The following is a 13,851-nucleotide window of genomic DNA, read 5'->3' on the forward strand; positions in this document are numbered from 1 at the left end:
CTAGAATGTGTGCCTGTTGGGCAAGCATTCAGGTATGTCCTAGGCTGCTGCTATCACATCTCTTCTTTCTTTCTATTTTTGAAATTAAAATATAATTATAGTTGGGTGGTGGAGGCACATACCTTTAATCCCAGCACTTGGGAGGCAGAGGCAGGTGAATCTCTGGGTTTGAAGCCAGCCTGGTCTACAGAGTGAGCTCTGGGCAGTCAGGGCTACACAGAGGAAACCCTGTTTCAAAGACATACATGTAATACATGTACACATATGTATGTATAATTATGTGTATATATGATATCATATATTATATAAACATTTATTATAATATTTAATATTATTTATATATAATTTCTCCCTTCTATTTCCTCCTTCCAACCCCTCTCATGTATCCCACTTGCTCTCATTTTGCTTTCATTGTTGTCACACACACACAGACACACAGACACACACAGAGACACACACATACACAGACACACACACACAGACACACACAGACACACACACACACACACACACACGATTTCAGGTCTCAACAAGTTCTGTGTTCAGTAAGGGATCCTGCCTCAAAAAAAGGTGAAGAGCTGCTCAGAGAGACCGTGATGTGCATGGGCACACACACAGACACACACACAGAAACATTTCTATCTTATTCTTGTTCCTAGAGTTGAAGAATGACAGAATGGTTGTAGAAACTCAACCCAGTATCATCTTAACTGGGCTTACATGCATGTCTGTGATGTGTGAAGTGGAACTGGACTCTGTCCCAGGATTTCTTGCTGGAAGCAGGTAAACGTTTTATGAGCAATCTTTAGGGAAAGATGCCAGGTGCTCAAAGGCACAGAAATTAATCCTTCAAGGACATCAGCGATTCAGAGGGTGTGAGCAGTGTCCCAGATTCTCTCTTGGAGCCGGTAAGACAGTTGCTGTTCCTAGAGCAATCAGCAAGAGGCTTCTGGTCACATAGCTTCTTGTCCAAGTCTCAATGGAGGTCACTTTAGGATGACAGAGAGTGATGCCCATTGAGACTAAAACAGCTCCAAATCTTCTAGTGACTCAGTGATGGTCTGTGTTCAGTTATCGAATCTAGTCTTCAGGGCAGAGCCCTTGATTGCTAAACAAAGGAGAAGAAGGCCATCTCGTCCATTGGGAACCTTAACTCCATGGCTGACATAATCTTCAGGTCCTACATACAGGACAGCTTTCTGACTAGCTACCAGGCACACAATAGCTCCTTCTACTAACAAGGATTTCTTTCTAATAGCTCATTGGCAAGAGAATGTGATTGTCTGGTTTCTTTGTCCCCAGCTTGGGAAGTTGCCAATGATTCTCTGAGGCAAGAAGTCTTCATCTGGGACAGGACAACTGTGAGGTCCAGGAGGATGATACAGAAATGCAGGTAGTAGGGAGGAGAATGACATTATTTGTATCTTCCTCAGCCAGGCTTCACGAACACCCACCATCTTCCATTCCCCTGTCCACACACTGCTTAGCCCAGCATTCTAATGTATGTTTACACATATAACAACAACTATTAGAACTTACAACTGTTTTGCTTGTTTAAATAGCTCCTTGTCTGTGGTCTCTTCCTTATTAAAGATGAAAATACCATTTTTCTTGTCTCCTTCCTTCCTCAGCACCCATGCCTGGCTTATGGCAGATAATCAGTATACCTTTACTGAATGAAAAAGTGAATGAAATGCAAATGAACTGTGTGTGAATCTTCTATTAGGCCCTATAAGTTTTTATTTTAAATAACTAGACCCTAGGGTTAGAAATTTACTAATATGAAGCTGGGTGTGGAGGTATACATGTTGTGTCCTAGTACTCTGGAGGCAAAGGCAGGCAGATCTCTTTGATTTTGAGGCCAGCTTCATCTGTATAGTGAGTTCTAGGACAGCCATAGTTACATAGTGAGACCTTATGTCAAAACTAACAGGAGATAGAGAGATAGCTCAGCAGTTAGGAGCACTAACTGCTCTTCCAGAGGTCCCAATTTCAATCTCCACCCACATGGTGGCTCACAACAGATTATAACTGTAATCCCATGGAATTTTGTGGGACTGTAATAGCCCAGGACTATGGAGGACTTCAACTCTGGATGTCAGATGAGGACATCTTAGGAGTTGGCTCTCTTCCCTCTTCCAACCTGGTGCCATAAAGTCAGTTCTCTCACCATCAACCCTACCTTATCCTGACACTCCTTGTTTGACCTTATAAGGTTTCCACCCTGCCCCCTACAGTCTCTGAATATGCAGATGAAGCATCTTGTAACACCTCTGTCCTGCCCAATGGTGTATGGCCACATAAACCTTGCCCCAGAGATAGTGGCCACCTACCTAGGGGCATAAATACCCCTCCCTCCTCCCCACCCCCAAGAAACAAACCTGTTTTATGAAGCTGTTATGAGTGTGTTATCTTTGCCACACAACCCAATTCCCTTTTCTGGTATGCAAGTGTACATGCTGATAAAACACCCATAGATAGATAGATAGATAGATAGATAGATAGATAGATAGATAGATAGATAGACAGAGATATATATAATAATTAGTTGTTGTTTTGTTTTGTTTGTTTTGAAGCAAGATTTCTCTGTGTAATAGTTCTTGCTGTACTAGAATTTACTTTGTAGACCAGGCTGGCCTTTGTCTCCTGCGTGCCCTGATGCACATTCAACTCATAAATCTTAAAAACAAACACACAGACAAACAACAATAACAAAGATACGTAATAGAATGAGGGCTGCAGATGCGGCTTAGTTGGTATATTGTTTGCCTGGCTACCATGTATGGAGTCCCTAGCACCAAATAAAGCTGGGTATCTTAGTTACTTTTCTGTTGCTGTGACAAAAGTCATGACCGTGGCAACTTATAAAAGAAAGGATTTAATTGGGATTACCGTTTCGGAGGGTTAGAGTCCACGATGGCAGAGCAATGGCATAGCAGCAGGAACAACTGAGAGCCTACATTCTTTTTGCTGTTGTTGTTTGGGTTTTGAGGCAGGGTCTCTCTATGTAGTCTTGGCTGTCCTGGACTGTGCTATGCAGATCTGGCAGATCTTAAATTTACAGAGATCCTCCTGTCTCTGTCTCCCAAGTGCTGGGATTAAAAGTATGCCTGCATAAGAACTTATATCCTGATCCACAAGCGAGAGGCAGAGAGAGAACACTTGGAAACCTTAAGACCTGCCCTCCTCCATGGGCTAGAGAGATGGCTCAGTGTTCTTCCAGAGGTCCTGAGTTCAATTCCCAGGAACCACATGGTGGCTCACAACCATCTGTAACCATATGATAGTATACTCATATACATTAAATAAATAAGCTCTTTAACCCCCCCCCCCCAGTGACACACCTCCTCCAATAAGACTACACCTCCCAATCCTTCCCAAACAGTTCCATCAAATGGGGGCCAAGTATTCAAGCATATGAATGTATGGGGGCCGTATAGAGTTATATATGGAGTTTAAGGCCGGACTGGAATACCTAAGACCCTGCCATAAAAAAGGAAATAGAATTTGCTGAAATGAATTGTTTACTTTTGTGCCATTTTGTTGTCTCTTCTATATGGACAGTAATCTAGCAAGGCATGAAGGCACACACATGAAACTACAGCACTCTGAAGAAAGTTAGCCAGGCATGGTGGCACATGCCTTTAATTCCAATACTTGGTTAAGGCAAGCAGATCTTTGTGAGTTTGAGTGCATCCTGATCTACCTAGGTAGTACCAGGATAGCTAGGACTATAAAGTGAGACTATCACAACAAACTAAGCGACTAGCTTGTCCACAAACTAGTCTACTAACTTCACAGAAGTGTGAAGACCTTATTCCCACCATTATGAATGCATTCACTTTTTCATTCTCAAAGATTTTTAGCATCTTCTCCTGTCTCTTCATCCCCTTGGCTTCACCTGATGGTGTCAGACACCATGGCAGTTGTCTGTATGTCAAGAGAAACTGATCCGGCCAGGACATTGCTTGAGGCAACACACCTGCTAAGCTTTGCCTGTACCTCATACTTTTCTGGAAGGCTCTCCCAAAACTCCATTGTCTTAACCTCACCTTCTCTGATCCTATTTCCTACTAACCTTTACGTGAGCTAACAATCACTTATTTTACAGGGTTTTGTAAGGGTTAGCTGAGTGGAGCATCATAAGTACTATCAACATGTTCTCTCTCTCTCTCTCTCTCTCTCTCTCTCTCTCTCTCTCTCTCTCTGTCTCCCTCCCTCCCTCCCTCCCTCCCTCCCTCCCTCCCTCCCTCCCTCCCTCCCTCCCTCCCTCCCTCCCTCCCTCTCTCAGTTTATTTTTGAGTCAGCGTGTCAAGTAGTCAAGTAGTGCAGGCTGGCCTCTAACTTCATATGTAATCTCAGAACATCTTGAGTTCATGATCTTCTTGCCTCTGCCTCCCGAGTGCTAGAAGTACAGGAATCAATCACTACACTCAATTTTATTAGAGACAAGCTCTCACAAGATGTATAGGCGAGGCTAGCCTGGAACTCCATATATAGCCAAGGCTAGACTGGAACTCCATATGTAGCCAAGGCTTGCCTTGAACTCATGCTCCTTCTGGTGCTACCCTCAAGTGAGGAGATTGTAGGTACATGCCTCCATGCTCTTGGCTTCACAGAATAGAAAAAGGATGTCCGCAGACCTCAGGATTTCTTCATTTGTCCAAGCACTGAGGGATTAACGATTGGCACTATTTCAAAATTCTATGCAAGGAGCTAATAAGTCCAGCTCAGGTCTGATGTCTTCTCTGGTCCAACCAGTTGGGTTGGGGGTAGGGAGAACACAGTCTAAGCTTTCCACCAGAGTGGAAAGGCAGAAGATCTTACTTTGCATAGCAGGATGAGGACTTCCTGTAGCATTTGAGCCCCAGGCTATGTGGCTCACAAGTCCCTACCTGTCCTGAACAGTTTGTCCTCAATGCATTAAGGCACGGAGATCTCCAGTCTAAACTCAAGGGAGCGGGTCTAACCTGGCATCCTATCAAATACCTGGGTTTCAGAAACTCCAGTGATGGCAACAGGACATGTACCACCTAAGGTGAGAAGCAAGCTTCACCTGTGCAGGGTGACCCCTGTGACCCTGGAGGAGGAGGATAGCCTGTGTGGAACTGGTGACCTTAAGAAGCAACACACCTGTAAAGAAGGAGTGAAAATCCAATTCCTGGCATCAGGGGTGCGTGGCCTACATTCAATGTGACCTCTGCTCTTGGGGGGGTCTGTGGGAAAAGAGAGGCTGAAAAATGACAGAGGTGGGGTGGGGAGAGCTCAAGAAAGCAGCCCACTCATTAACACCACAGGTGTAGAGGTTTGCTGACCTGAGCCTTCTTGATGACCCTTTTAGGGACAGAGTCACAACTAGGGATCTGCACACCCTGGTCACTATCCTGTGTCTCTTGCTGCACAAGGTTCTGAATCTTGTGACCAAGCCAGGAAGGAGTAAGTAAATTCCTTTCAGAAGGGCTGTGGTTTGGTGCCCCTTGGACTCCACAGTTAATCCCAAATGTGAAGCTGCTGGCTGCCAAAGCCTACCCTGCCCCTCACCAACCCCCCCCCACCCCCCATGGACCAAGAAAGGATTAAGGAGTAATTGGTTAGGCAGGTTATATCCTCTAAGCACATTCTTAGGGCTGCTCTGTGAGGCTTCTTTTAGGCCTGAACCATATTTTTTGGAGTCCTAAGGAGAATGATCTAGGCCATGCCGTTCCTGGTCTGTCTGAGATCAGCAGGAAGTCCTGCATCTAGGTGGTCTTGAAGACCCAATGGATTTAGCCTGTCAGAGGCAGGCTTACTTTGCCAATTAGAAAAGTCTGTTCTGGGAGCCGGTCCTGGCTTTCCATTGTTATGGTAAATACCATAGCTGGAAGCACCTTGGGAAGGAAGGGGTTTGTTTCATTCATTCACAGCCTACTGTCCAATGAGAAAAGCTGCTTCCTGGCTTCCTTTCCCTGGTTTGTTCAGCTACTTTTCTTATGTAACGCAGGACCACCTGCCCAAGTGCGGATCCACACACAATAGGCTGGGCCACCCCGCGTAATCAATGATGAACCAAAAAAGTGCTTCACAGACTTCGCTACAGTCTAATCTGATGGAGGCAGTTTCTGGATCCCCAGATGACTCTAGCTGGTGCCAAGTTGACAGAAGACAAGGCCCCATAAGGACATAAAATTTGGTATATTGTAACTTAATCACCTCTAGTGTAGTCCTGGTGATGGCTCATAGCTTTTGGGTTTATTTATACTTTCTATTTTTACTTATTTATTCTCTCTGTGTGTGCATATGCATGTGTGTTTGTGTGAGGATGTCTTATTATTCTACTGCAGAGGTTAGTACTGAATTCAAGCACTGGGCTCAAGGAATCCTCTCATTTCAGCTTTTTAAATGTCTAAGATACAAGTATGGCCACCGCGGCCAGTTGTACTATGTGGCTCCCCACCCCCACCCACACCACCTTTTATCCCTCCCTTCCTTTCCCTTCACCTCACCCAACAGTGTCTTCTGATGTGACCCAGGCTGGCCTTGAACATCTGATCCTCCTGTCTCAGCTTTTCAAGTGTTGGGATTTCAGACATGCACCTGGAGGTTAGTACTTATTTACAAATTGGTAGTAAACATGTTCAGAGAGCACCAAGTTCAAGAACACACAGAAGTATGCACAGTTAGGAGGTCTCCCTCCCAGCCCAGGCCCAGGAGGCCCCAGTGGTAACTGGAAGCCATGTCTATGTTGCTCCAGAGAACCAACTGATGGACACTAGCTGGTGAAGTGAGGAATTTTCTGAAAGCTAAATGGTTGGCTTCTGTCTTACTCCAAGTTTCTATTGCTGTGGTAAGGCACCTTAGGGAGGACAAGGTTTATTTCAGCCTGTAACTCTCAGATCACACTTCATCACCAAAGGCAGTCAGGGCAGGAATTGAAGACGGGAACCTGGAGGCAGGAACTGATGCAGAAGCCACGCAGGGGTGCTGCTCATTGGCTTGCTTCCCATAGCTTGCTCTGTCTGCTTTCTTCTACTAACTAGGACCACCCAAAATCGGCTGAGCCCTCCCACACCAAGCACTAATGAAGAAAATGTCCCACAGGTTTGCCTACAGACCGTTCTTATGGGGGGGCACTTTCTCAACTGGGGTTCCCTCATTTCACGTACTGTCTAGCTTAGCTTGTGTCAGGTTGGCAAACAAACAGACAAGCAAACCAAAAATCAAATCAAACCAAAAACAGTCAACCCAGAAACCTGCTCTTTATTCTACTGAGCCCTAGCCATTGCCAGACACATGCAGAGATACTGAGGGGCCATGGCATAAAACCAGCTTTGAGGGCAGAGGCTGGCTCCCCAACTAGTCCACATTCTCTTGGATCTTTGGCAAGACCCAGTTTCTCTGGTAATCGGGGAGAAGGAAGAGGGGTGGAGAGAAAGGAAAGGGAGGGGAAGGAAACAGCTCCACGACTCCTGGCCCGTGACCAGGCACATGCACTGCACATAAAATTTTTGCTAATACCGGCTCACATTTCTGACTTTTGACAGGGATACGAGCTACTTCAGAGCCAGACTGGATCCATCCTCAGCACCACTGTCTACCCATTAGTTGGCATGTGCCAACAGTTAATAATGCAACAGCCTGGCTCAAAGTTCTGGATACATGCCATGTCAGGCACCATACCCCACTTACTGAATTAGCCCAGTTCTTGCCATTGTCCTTGCAGCACAGAACAGGAACTGGAGCACGGAGAGCACATGGCTGGGTCCAAGCCAGAATGATGTTGCTGGTGTTTTAACTCAGGCACACTCTGTGTGACTAGCGTTGCCTGGTTTCCCCAGAACTTTCCTGGCTTTGTTATTTACTCATTCATTCATTCATTCATTCATTCGAGATATTGTTTTATTATGTAACCCAGGCTGGCCTAAAACTCAAGGTCATCCTCCTGCCTTGGCTTCTTGAGTCTTGGGATTTTACAGGTGTGGGTCACACACAACCTCTTTTAGTTTTAAGTTTGAATCTTCAACTTTATCCACTAGGATAAGCCTAATGGCTCAGCCTAGGGTGAAGTGAAGGAGTTTCCTGCTACAGTCACAAAATTAAAGAGATTGTCAAAAAGTAATCAATAGAAATAGTGTTTGGTTTTATTTTGTTTGATTCTGAAGGCAGTTTCTCTATGTAGACTTAGATGTCCTAGAACTCACTCTGTAGACCAGGCTAGCCTCAAACTCATAGATCCATCTGTCTCTGCCTCCCAAGTGCTGGGATTAAAGGTGTGTGCCCTATACCTGGCTTAGAAATGATATTTTGATGCAATGTTTAAAAACAAAACAAGCAGAGTGGTAGTGGTACTTGCCTTTAATTCCAGCACTCAGGAGGCAGAGGCAGGTGGATCTCTCTGAGTTTGAGGCCAACCTGATCTACAGAGCAAGTTCCAGGACAACCAAGATTACACAAAGAAATCTTGTCTCAAAAACTCATAATAAAAATAAAAATAGATACATTTAAATGCACACACACACACCAACTGCTTAGAATATATGGTAAACAAATAAACAAAATGTCACTATTGTCCCAAGATGCTTGGCAGCAGAGGAAGTAGACACAATGAAGAAAAGCCTGAGTGCTCTCAGGCAAGCCAGAAAATGGGGTGTCTTGCCCTCCTCTTTTCGTTCCTCCCAGTTGGCTCCAGAGAACCTTCTAGTGTTCCTGAGCTATAGACTGATGGCTGGCAGGTCTCAGGGGCAGTGGGAGAGCTGCTGCCAGGAGGTGTTAGTGGATCTTGCTATAGGCAATGCAGAGATGTCATCCAATGTAGATAGAGTGTGGCTCCCCAGGGGCAGGCTGTTGGAGGACAGACACCAAAGTGTTTCTCTTGGCTGCTCTAGGAGAGAGGATCTGCTAGATCAGGAAAGGCTCTCAGAAGCCATGTGCTGGAAAACTAAAGGTCCAATGCCAAGGCAAAGCTATCATGTCCCAGAGGAAACAAAGGCTCCATTGGCAGGGGACCATCTTCCTGGGCAGGGACAGAGAGAGAAGATATCTTCTCCATTAACTTCACTTGACCCTTCCCTCCCTCCCTCTTTGCAATCTTGGTACTTTTGAAGGTCATCACAGACTGGTGTGAGTGGTCTCTGCTCAGAGGCCAGAGCCCACACAGCCTCCCACCCATGGTTGCAGGGACCCGCTGTTTTCCTCTGGGAAGGATGCTCAAAGGCTGCTCCTTTGTGAGCCTCAGTTACAGATCCAGAGTGACTTCGCTTTTGTTTGGGTGTCTATTTTTGTATCCACTTTCCATCTCTAATTCTGAGATAGCTGGAGGTCTAAGTGCTGTGTTAGCGGCTTTGCCTCTTGCCTGATATTTATCAGAGCTCATTGTGGGATCTCAGAGAGCCGACCTCTTGACCTGAACTTTTCTGCTTCCTTCCTGCATTCCCGGTAACAGAATCACCTCTCAGCTGTTCAGGCTACATTCCTACCTGCCCCCGTATGTCTGTCCTCCCTTCTATCGGCAAGCAAGGTGGACTTGGCTTCACCTGGGGCTGCCCAGATGCCCAGGTTTTCTATGGACGTCTTCATTTAACATCTAAGGTCTCTGTACAAAGTTTGTTTGTTCCTTGCATTATGGGTACTCTTTCAAAACAGCGAGCACCTCTGTGCTTACCTGCCCTTGCTCCTAGTCCTTGGCACATTGTGTCTGCATCCCTCCAACATAAGCCTACCATAAGACAGGAACATCTAGATCTGAGTCCCTGCACCCAGGCTAAGGTAGGCTAACATTCATCCCCTGGAGACTGGGGCAGGAAGGAAGGAGTCCTGCACCAATGTAGTGAGTCCCAGGGCAAACCGTGCTATTAGTTACTTAATTTATACCTCTTTCTTTAAAAAAGATATTTGTGTTGTGTATCTGTCCATACACATGGCATGCATATGGAGGTCAGAAGACAACTTGTAAGAGTGAGTTCTCTCCTTCCACCATGTGATTGAACCTGGGGCTCAAACTCATGTCATCCATTTGTCAACAAGTGCCTTTACCCACTAAGCCATCTTCAGTTCCTTATCTACCTCCTTCCCCTCCTGCCTCCTTCACTACTGTCTCCCCAACTCTTTTCTCCTTCTCCTTCTTCTTCTCCTCCTCCTCCTTCTTCTCCTTCTCCTTCTTCTCTTCCTCTTCCTCCTCCCCCTCCTCCTCCCCCTCCCCTCCCCCTCTCCTCCTCCTTCTTCTCCTTCTTCTCTTCCTCTTCCTCCTCCCCCTCCTCCTCCCCCTCCCCCTCCCCTCCCCCTCTCCTCCTCCTTCTCCTTTTCCTTCTCCTTCTTCTCTCCCCTCCTCCTCCTCCTCCTCCTCCTCCTCCTCCTCCTCCTCCTCCTCCTCCTCCTCCTCCTCCTCCTCCTCCTTCTTCTTCTTCTTCTTCTTCTTCTTCTTCTTCTTCTTCTTCTTCTTCTAGATATGGCTTCCTGTAGCCAGGCTGGCCTTGAAATCCTTAGCTCCTTAGCTGCGAAGATTTGTATTTCTGAACCCTCCTACTTGTACTTCCTGAGTACTGGGATTAGATGCATACACTACCCACCCAGTTAAATTAGTTTTGGGTATTGAATCCCAGACTTCAAGCATGCTAAGCAAGCACTCTACCAACTGAACTACACCCCAAACCCATAAACTCATTTTATAAATTCCTTTACATGATTTGTAAACCTGCTAACACAGCTTGAACAAACAATGCTAAAAGTCTTTTATTTACAACTTACATCATAAACTTCAATTATACTTTTTCTTTTGTTCTTTCTCTGTAGTACTGGGGAGTTCACAGTATCCCAGGACCTCACGCAGTCAGGCTGGTACCTTACACTGGGCCACAGCCTTAACCACGTTTACAGTGTGTGTGTGTGTGTGTGTGTACATGCATGTGGGTTCACTATGAGATCTCAACTTCCTAGGTAACTGAAGATGACCTTAAACTTCTAATCCTCATATCTCCAACTCTCAAGTACTCAGACTACAAGTATGAGCAGGGTGGTAGCAGTGCAAACCTTTAATTCCAGCACTCAGGAGGCAGAGGCAGGTGAATCTGTGAGTTCAAGGCCAGCCTGGTCTAGGAACCCTGTTATGAAAAATCAAAACAACAACCAAAATATATTCCACCAAGCCTTGTTTAATGTGGTTCTGAGAACTGAACTCATGACCTTGTATATGCTAGTCATCTCATTTATAATGTTAATATTTTTGGTATTCTGTCTTTCTTTCATAAGACTAAGTGTTACTCTGTCATCTCAGCCATCCTGAAAAGTTTGTGATGCATGCCTCTTGATTCAGTTTCCTGTGTGCTGACACCATCCCAGCCAACAGTTTCTCTTTTGGCGTTGTTTATTGAGATGAGGTCTCGCATAGCTTGGCCTGGTCTGGAACTCACGGCACAGTGCAGGATGCCTCTCATCTGCCCTCTTTACTCCCAAGTGGTAGAGTTTCAAGCTGGAGCCACACTGCCTAGCTAAAGCTGTAGCCCAAGCTGGCCTTAAGTTCCTGATCCTCCTGCCTCACATGCTTCAGCATTTGTCTCCTAGCACAAGCCACCGTGGCTGCTACTTTGCTTATTTCTGAATCTCCAATAGGACTAAATTTGTTCGTTGATAAAAGGATAAAAAACACATGGGTCTAGGGCTGAAGCCTTTTCACAGTCCTGTCAAAGGCCCTGGGGTCCTCTTCCTCTGTCCAGGTGGCAGTAGTGTAAATCTGCATCTTCCTTGATTTCTCTTTTATTTTCTCCTTCCTTCCTTCCTTCCTTCCTTCCTTCCTTCCTTCCTTCCTTCCTTCCTTCCTTCCTTCCTTCCTTCCTTCCTTCCTTCCTTCCTTCCTTTTGCATTTTTAAATTAAATTGAATTTTGTTTAATATTTTGTTTATTTGTTTTAGTTTCCAGATACTTTTAAAAGTATCCTTTCTGAGGCTGGCGAGATGGCTCAGTGGTTAAGAGCACCGACTGCTCTTCCGAAGGTCCCGAGTTCAAATCCCAGCAACCACATGGTGGCTCACAACCATCCGTAACGAAATCTGATGCTCTCTTCTGCAGTGTGAGGACAGCTACAATGTACTTACATATAATAAATAAATAAATCTTAAAAAAAATATCCTTTCTATGTAACCTGAAAGACTGTAAATTTGAAGAACTTTCTTCTCTCTTAATCGATTCTCATTTCTCCCGGGCCCCATGCCTCAGATAATTTACTTCTGCCTGATTGAATCTCTCCGGACTTGGCTGAGTTCACGGTCACATAAATCTGTGGCCATGCTGACCACCGCAGTAGGGCTGTAAGGGACTCACCGATGCCAAGCTGTGACCTTGGGTTGTATTTTGATGGAGCAGAGAAAACTGCTCATAGGAGTGAGGGAAGTCACAGTGTCACCAAGTTGTCAGCAGCACTGTGACCCAAGCCTGGAGCCAGGAGAGGAAATGAATGAAGCATATCAGAGGAGCAAGAGACAAGGCGAGAGAGACAATTGTCAAAACTGCAGAGAGATTGACACTGAGAGGACATGTGACAGCCCAGTGACAGCCCAGAAGCCCTTGGGATCTCTAGAGCTTAGTCTCAGACCCTGGTGGTGAAAGACCTCCGAGGGGATACCCCCAACCTGAGTCACGAGATAGCGTGCACCCAAAGAATCACGAGAGACCGTGACAGTTTTTTGGTAGTGATCGATCACAAAGGCCAGCATGTGTGGCAGAGGCATCCCTTCAAGTAGTTACTGGAATTTCTCTGTCCCCAGGAGCTCCTTGCACTTGGGCTCCAGGAAGTCATCCCAGGTATTTCAAACATCTGTCCAACTCCCTTAATCTGTTTTTGTTAGGCTAGAGGAAGCAAACAATCATTTAACTTTCCTTGAATTCCCTTTTCCCATCTCTGTGATAAGAACAGACCACTTTTTTTTTTTTTTTTTTTTTTTTTTTTTTTTTTTTAACTCTGCCAACTTTGGAGTAGGAATGGAAAGGAGTAATGGGGTGGAATGGAGCCAGAGTCTAGGCATGAATTTCAGGGGCCATCTCCACCCATTATGAAGAAAACAGAAATCTGCGACCTGTCAGGACTTCTCAGTTCTGGGACAATGACACATGGCTGGCAGTTCTTTGCTGGGGGTTAGTCCTGTGCATTCTAGGGTCTTTACAGAACCTTTGGCCTCTGCCTACTAGTGACATCAGTAGCCCTTGTCCTCTGATATGACAGCCAACATGTCCCCTCCCCTGGGAGCAGTTGTTCCCTCCCACAAGAAGAGTTTATCAGGCACCAAGATGATCCTCATAGTGTTGGATAGGGCCTCACACATGCCAAGGAAACAGCCATAACCCAGCTAGAGGGTTTTAACTCAAGAACCATGATTTTTCTGGAGACATAGCACAGTGACTAGAGGGCAGGTCTGGAATATCAGAGGTCCAGGATTTGACCAGTCACAGTGCCTAAACTGCGGTGGTTGAGGAACACAGGCAGCCACACTTCAGAGACTAAAGCTGAAGGATTTAGACTCCACGTTTAGCAGGTGTTGGTGGTGCACACCTTTAATTCCAGCTTTTGGAAAGCAGAGGCAGGAAGATCTCTGAGTTTAAGGCCAACCTGGTCTACACAGAGAGAGCTTTCTGGACAGCCAGGGCTACACAGAAAAGCCCTGTCTTGGAAACTAAAACCAAAACCAAACCAAACAAACACAGAAAAATATTCCAAGTTTATGCCTGAGGCCCACCTGGGTTACATTAGATCCTTTTAGCCAGGGTGGTTAAACAGGTTTGTAATGCCAGCATTTCCAGGGAGGCTGGGGCAGAAGGACTTCTAATAAGACTAGGCCAGCCAGACAAGACCCTGTTTCATAATATCAGAGCTCCAGGAACTAGAAAGAT

The 13,851-nt window shown here is 45.7% G+C and overlaps 1 long non-coding RNA gene across 1 annotated transcript in view; it reads left to right on the forward strand.

Annotated features, from left to right (window-relative positions):
* LOC110293812 (uncharacterized) overlaps positions 1-12,012 on the forward strand; it is a 39,173-nt gene extending 27,161 nt beyond the window's left edge. Inside the window, exons 4-9 of the long non-coding RNA XR_003836661.2 lie at positions 660-783; positions 1,303-1,393; positions 5,001-5,173; positions 5,342-5,436; positions 5,981-6,169; positions 11,880-12,012. This is a non-coding gene — a long non-coding RNA (uncharacterized LOC110293812). The remainder of the gene's footprint in view (positions 1-659; positions 784-1,302; positions 1,394-5,000; positions 5,174-5,341; positions 5,437-5,980; positions 6,170-11,879) is intronic.
* Positions 12,013-13,851: the final 1,839 nt, after the last annotated feature.

The sequence above is a fragment of the Mus caroli genome, unplaced genomic scaffold (genome assembly GCF_978045245.1).
Source record: "Mus caroli unplaced genomic scaffold, Mus_caroli_1 scaffold_4, whole genome shotgun sequence".
NCBI lineage: Eukaryota > Metazoa > Chordata > Mammalia > Rodentia > Muridae > Mus > Mus caroli.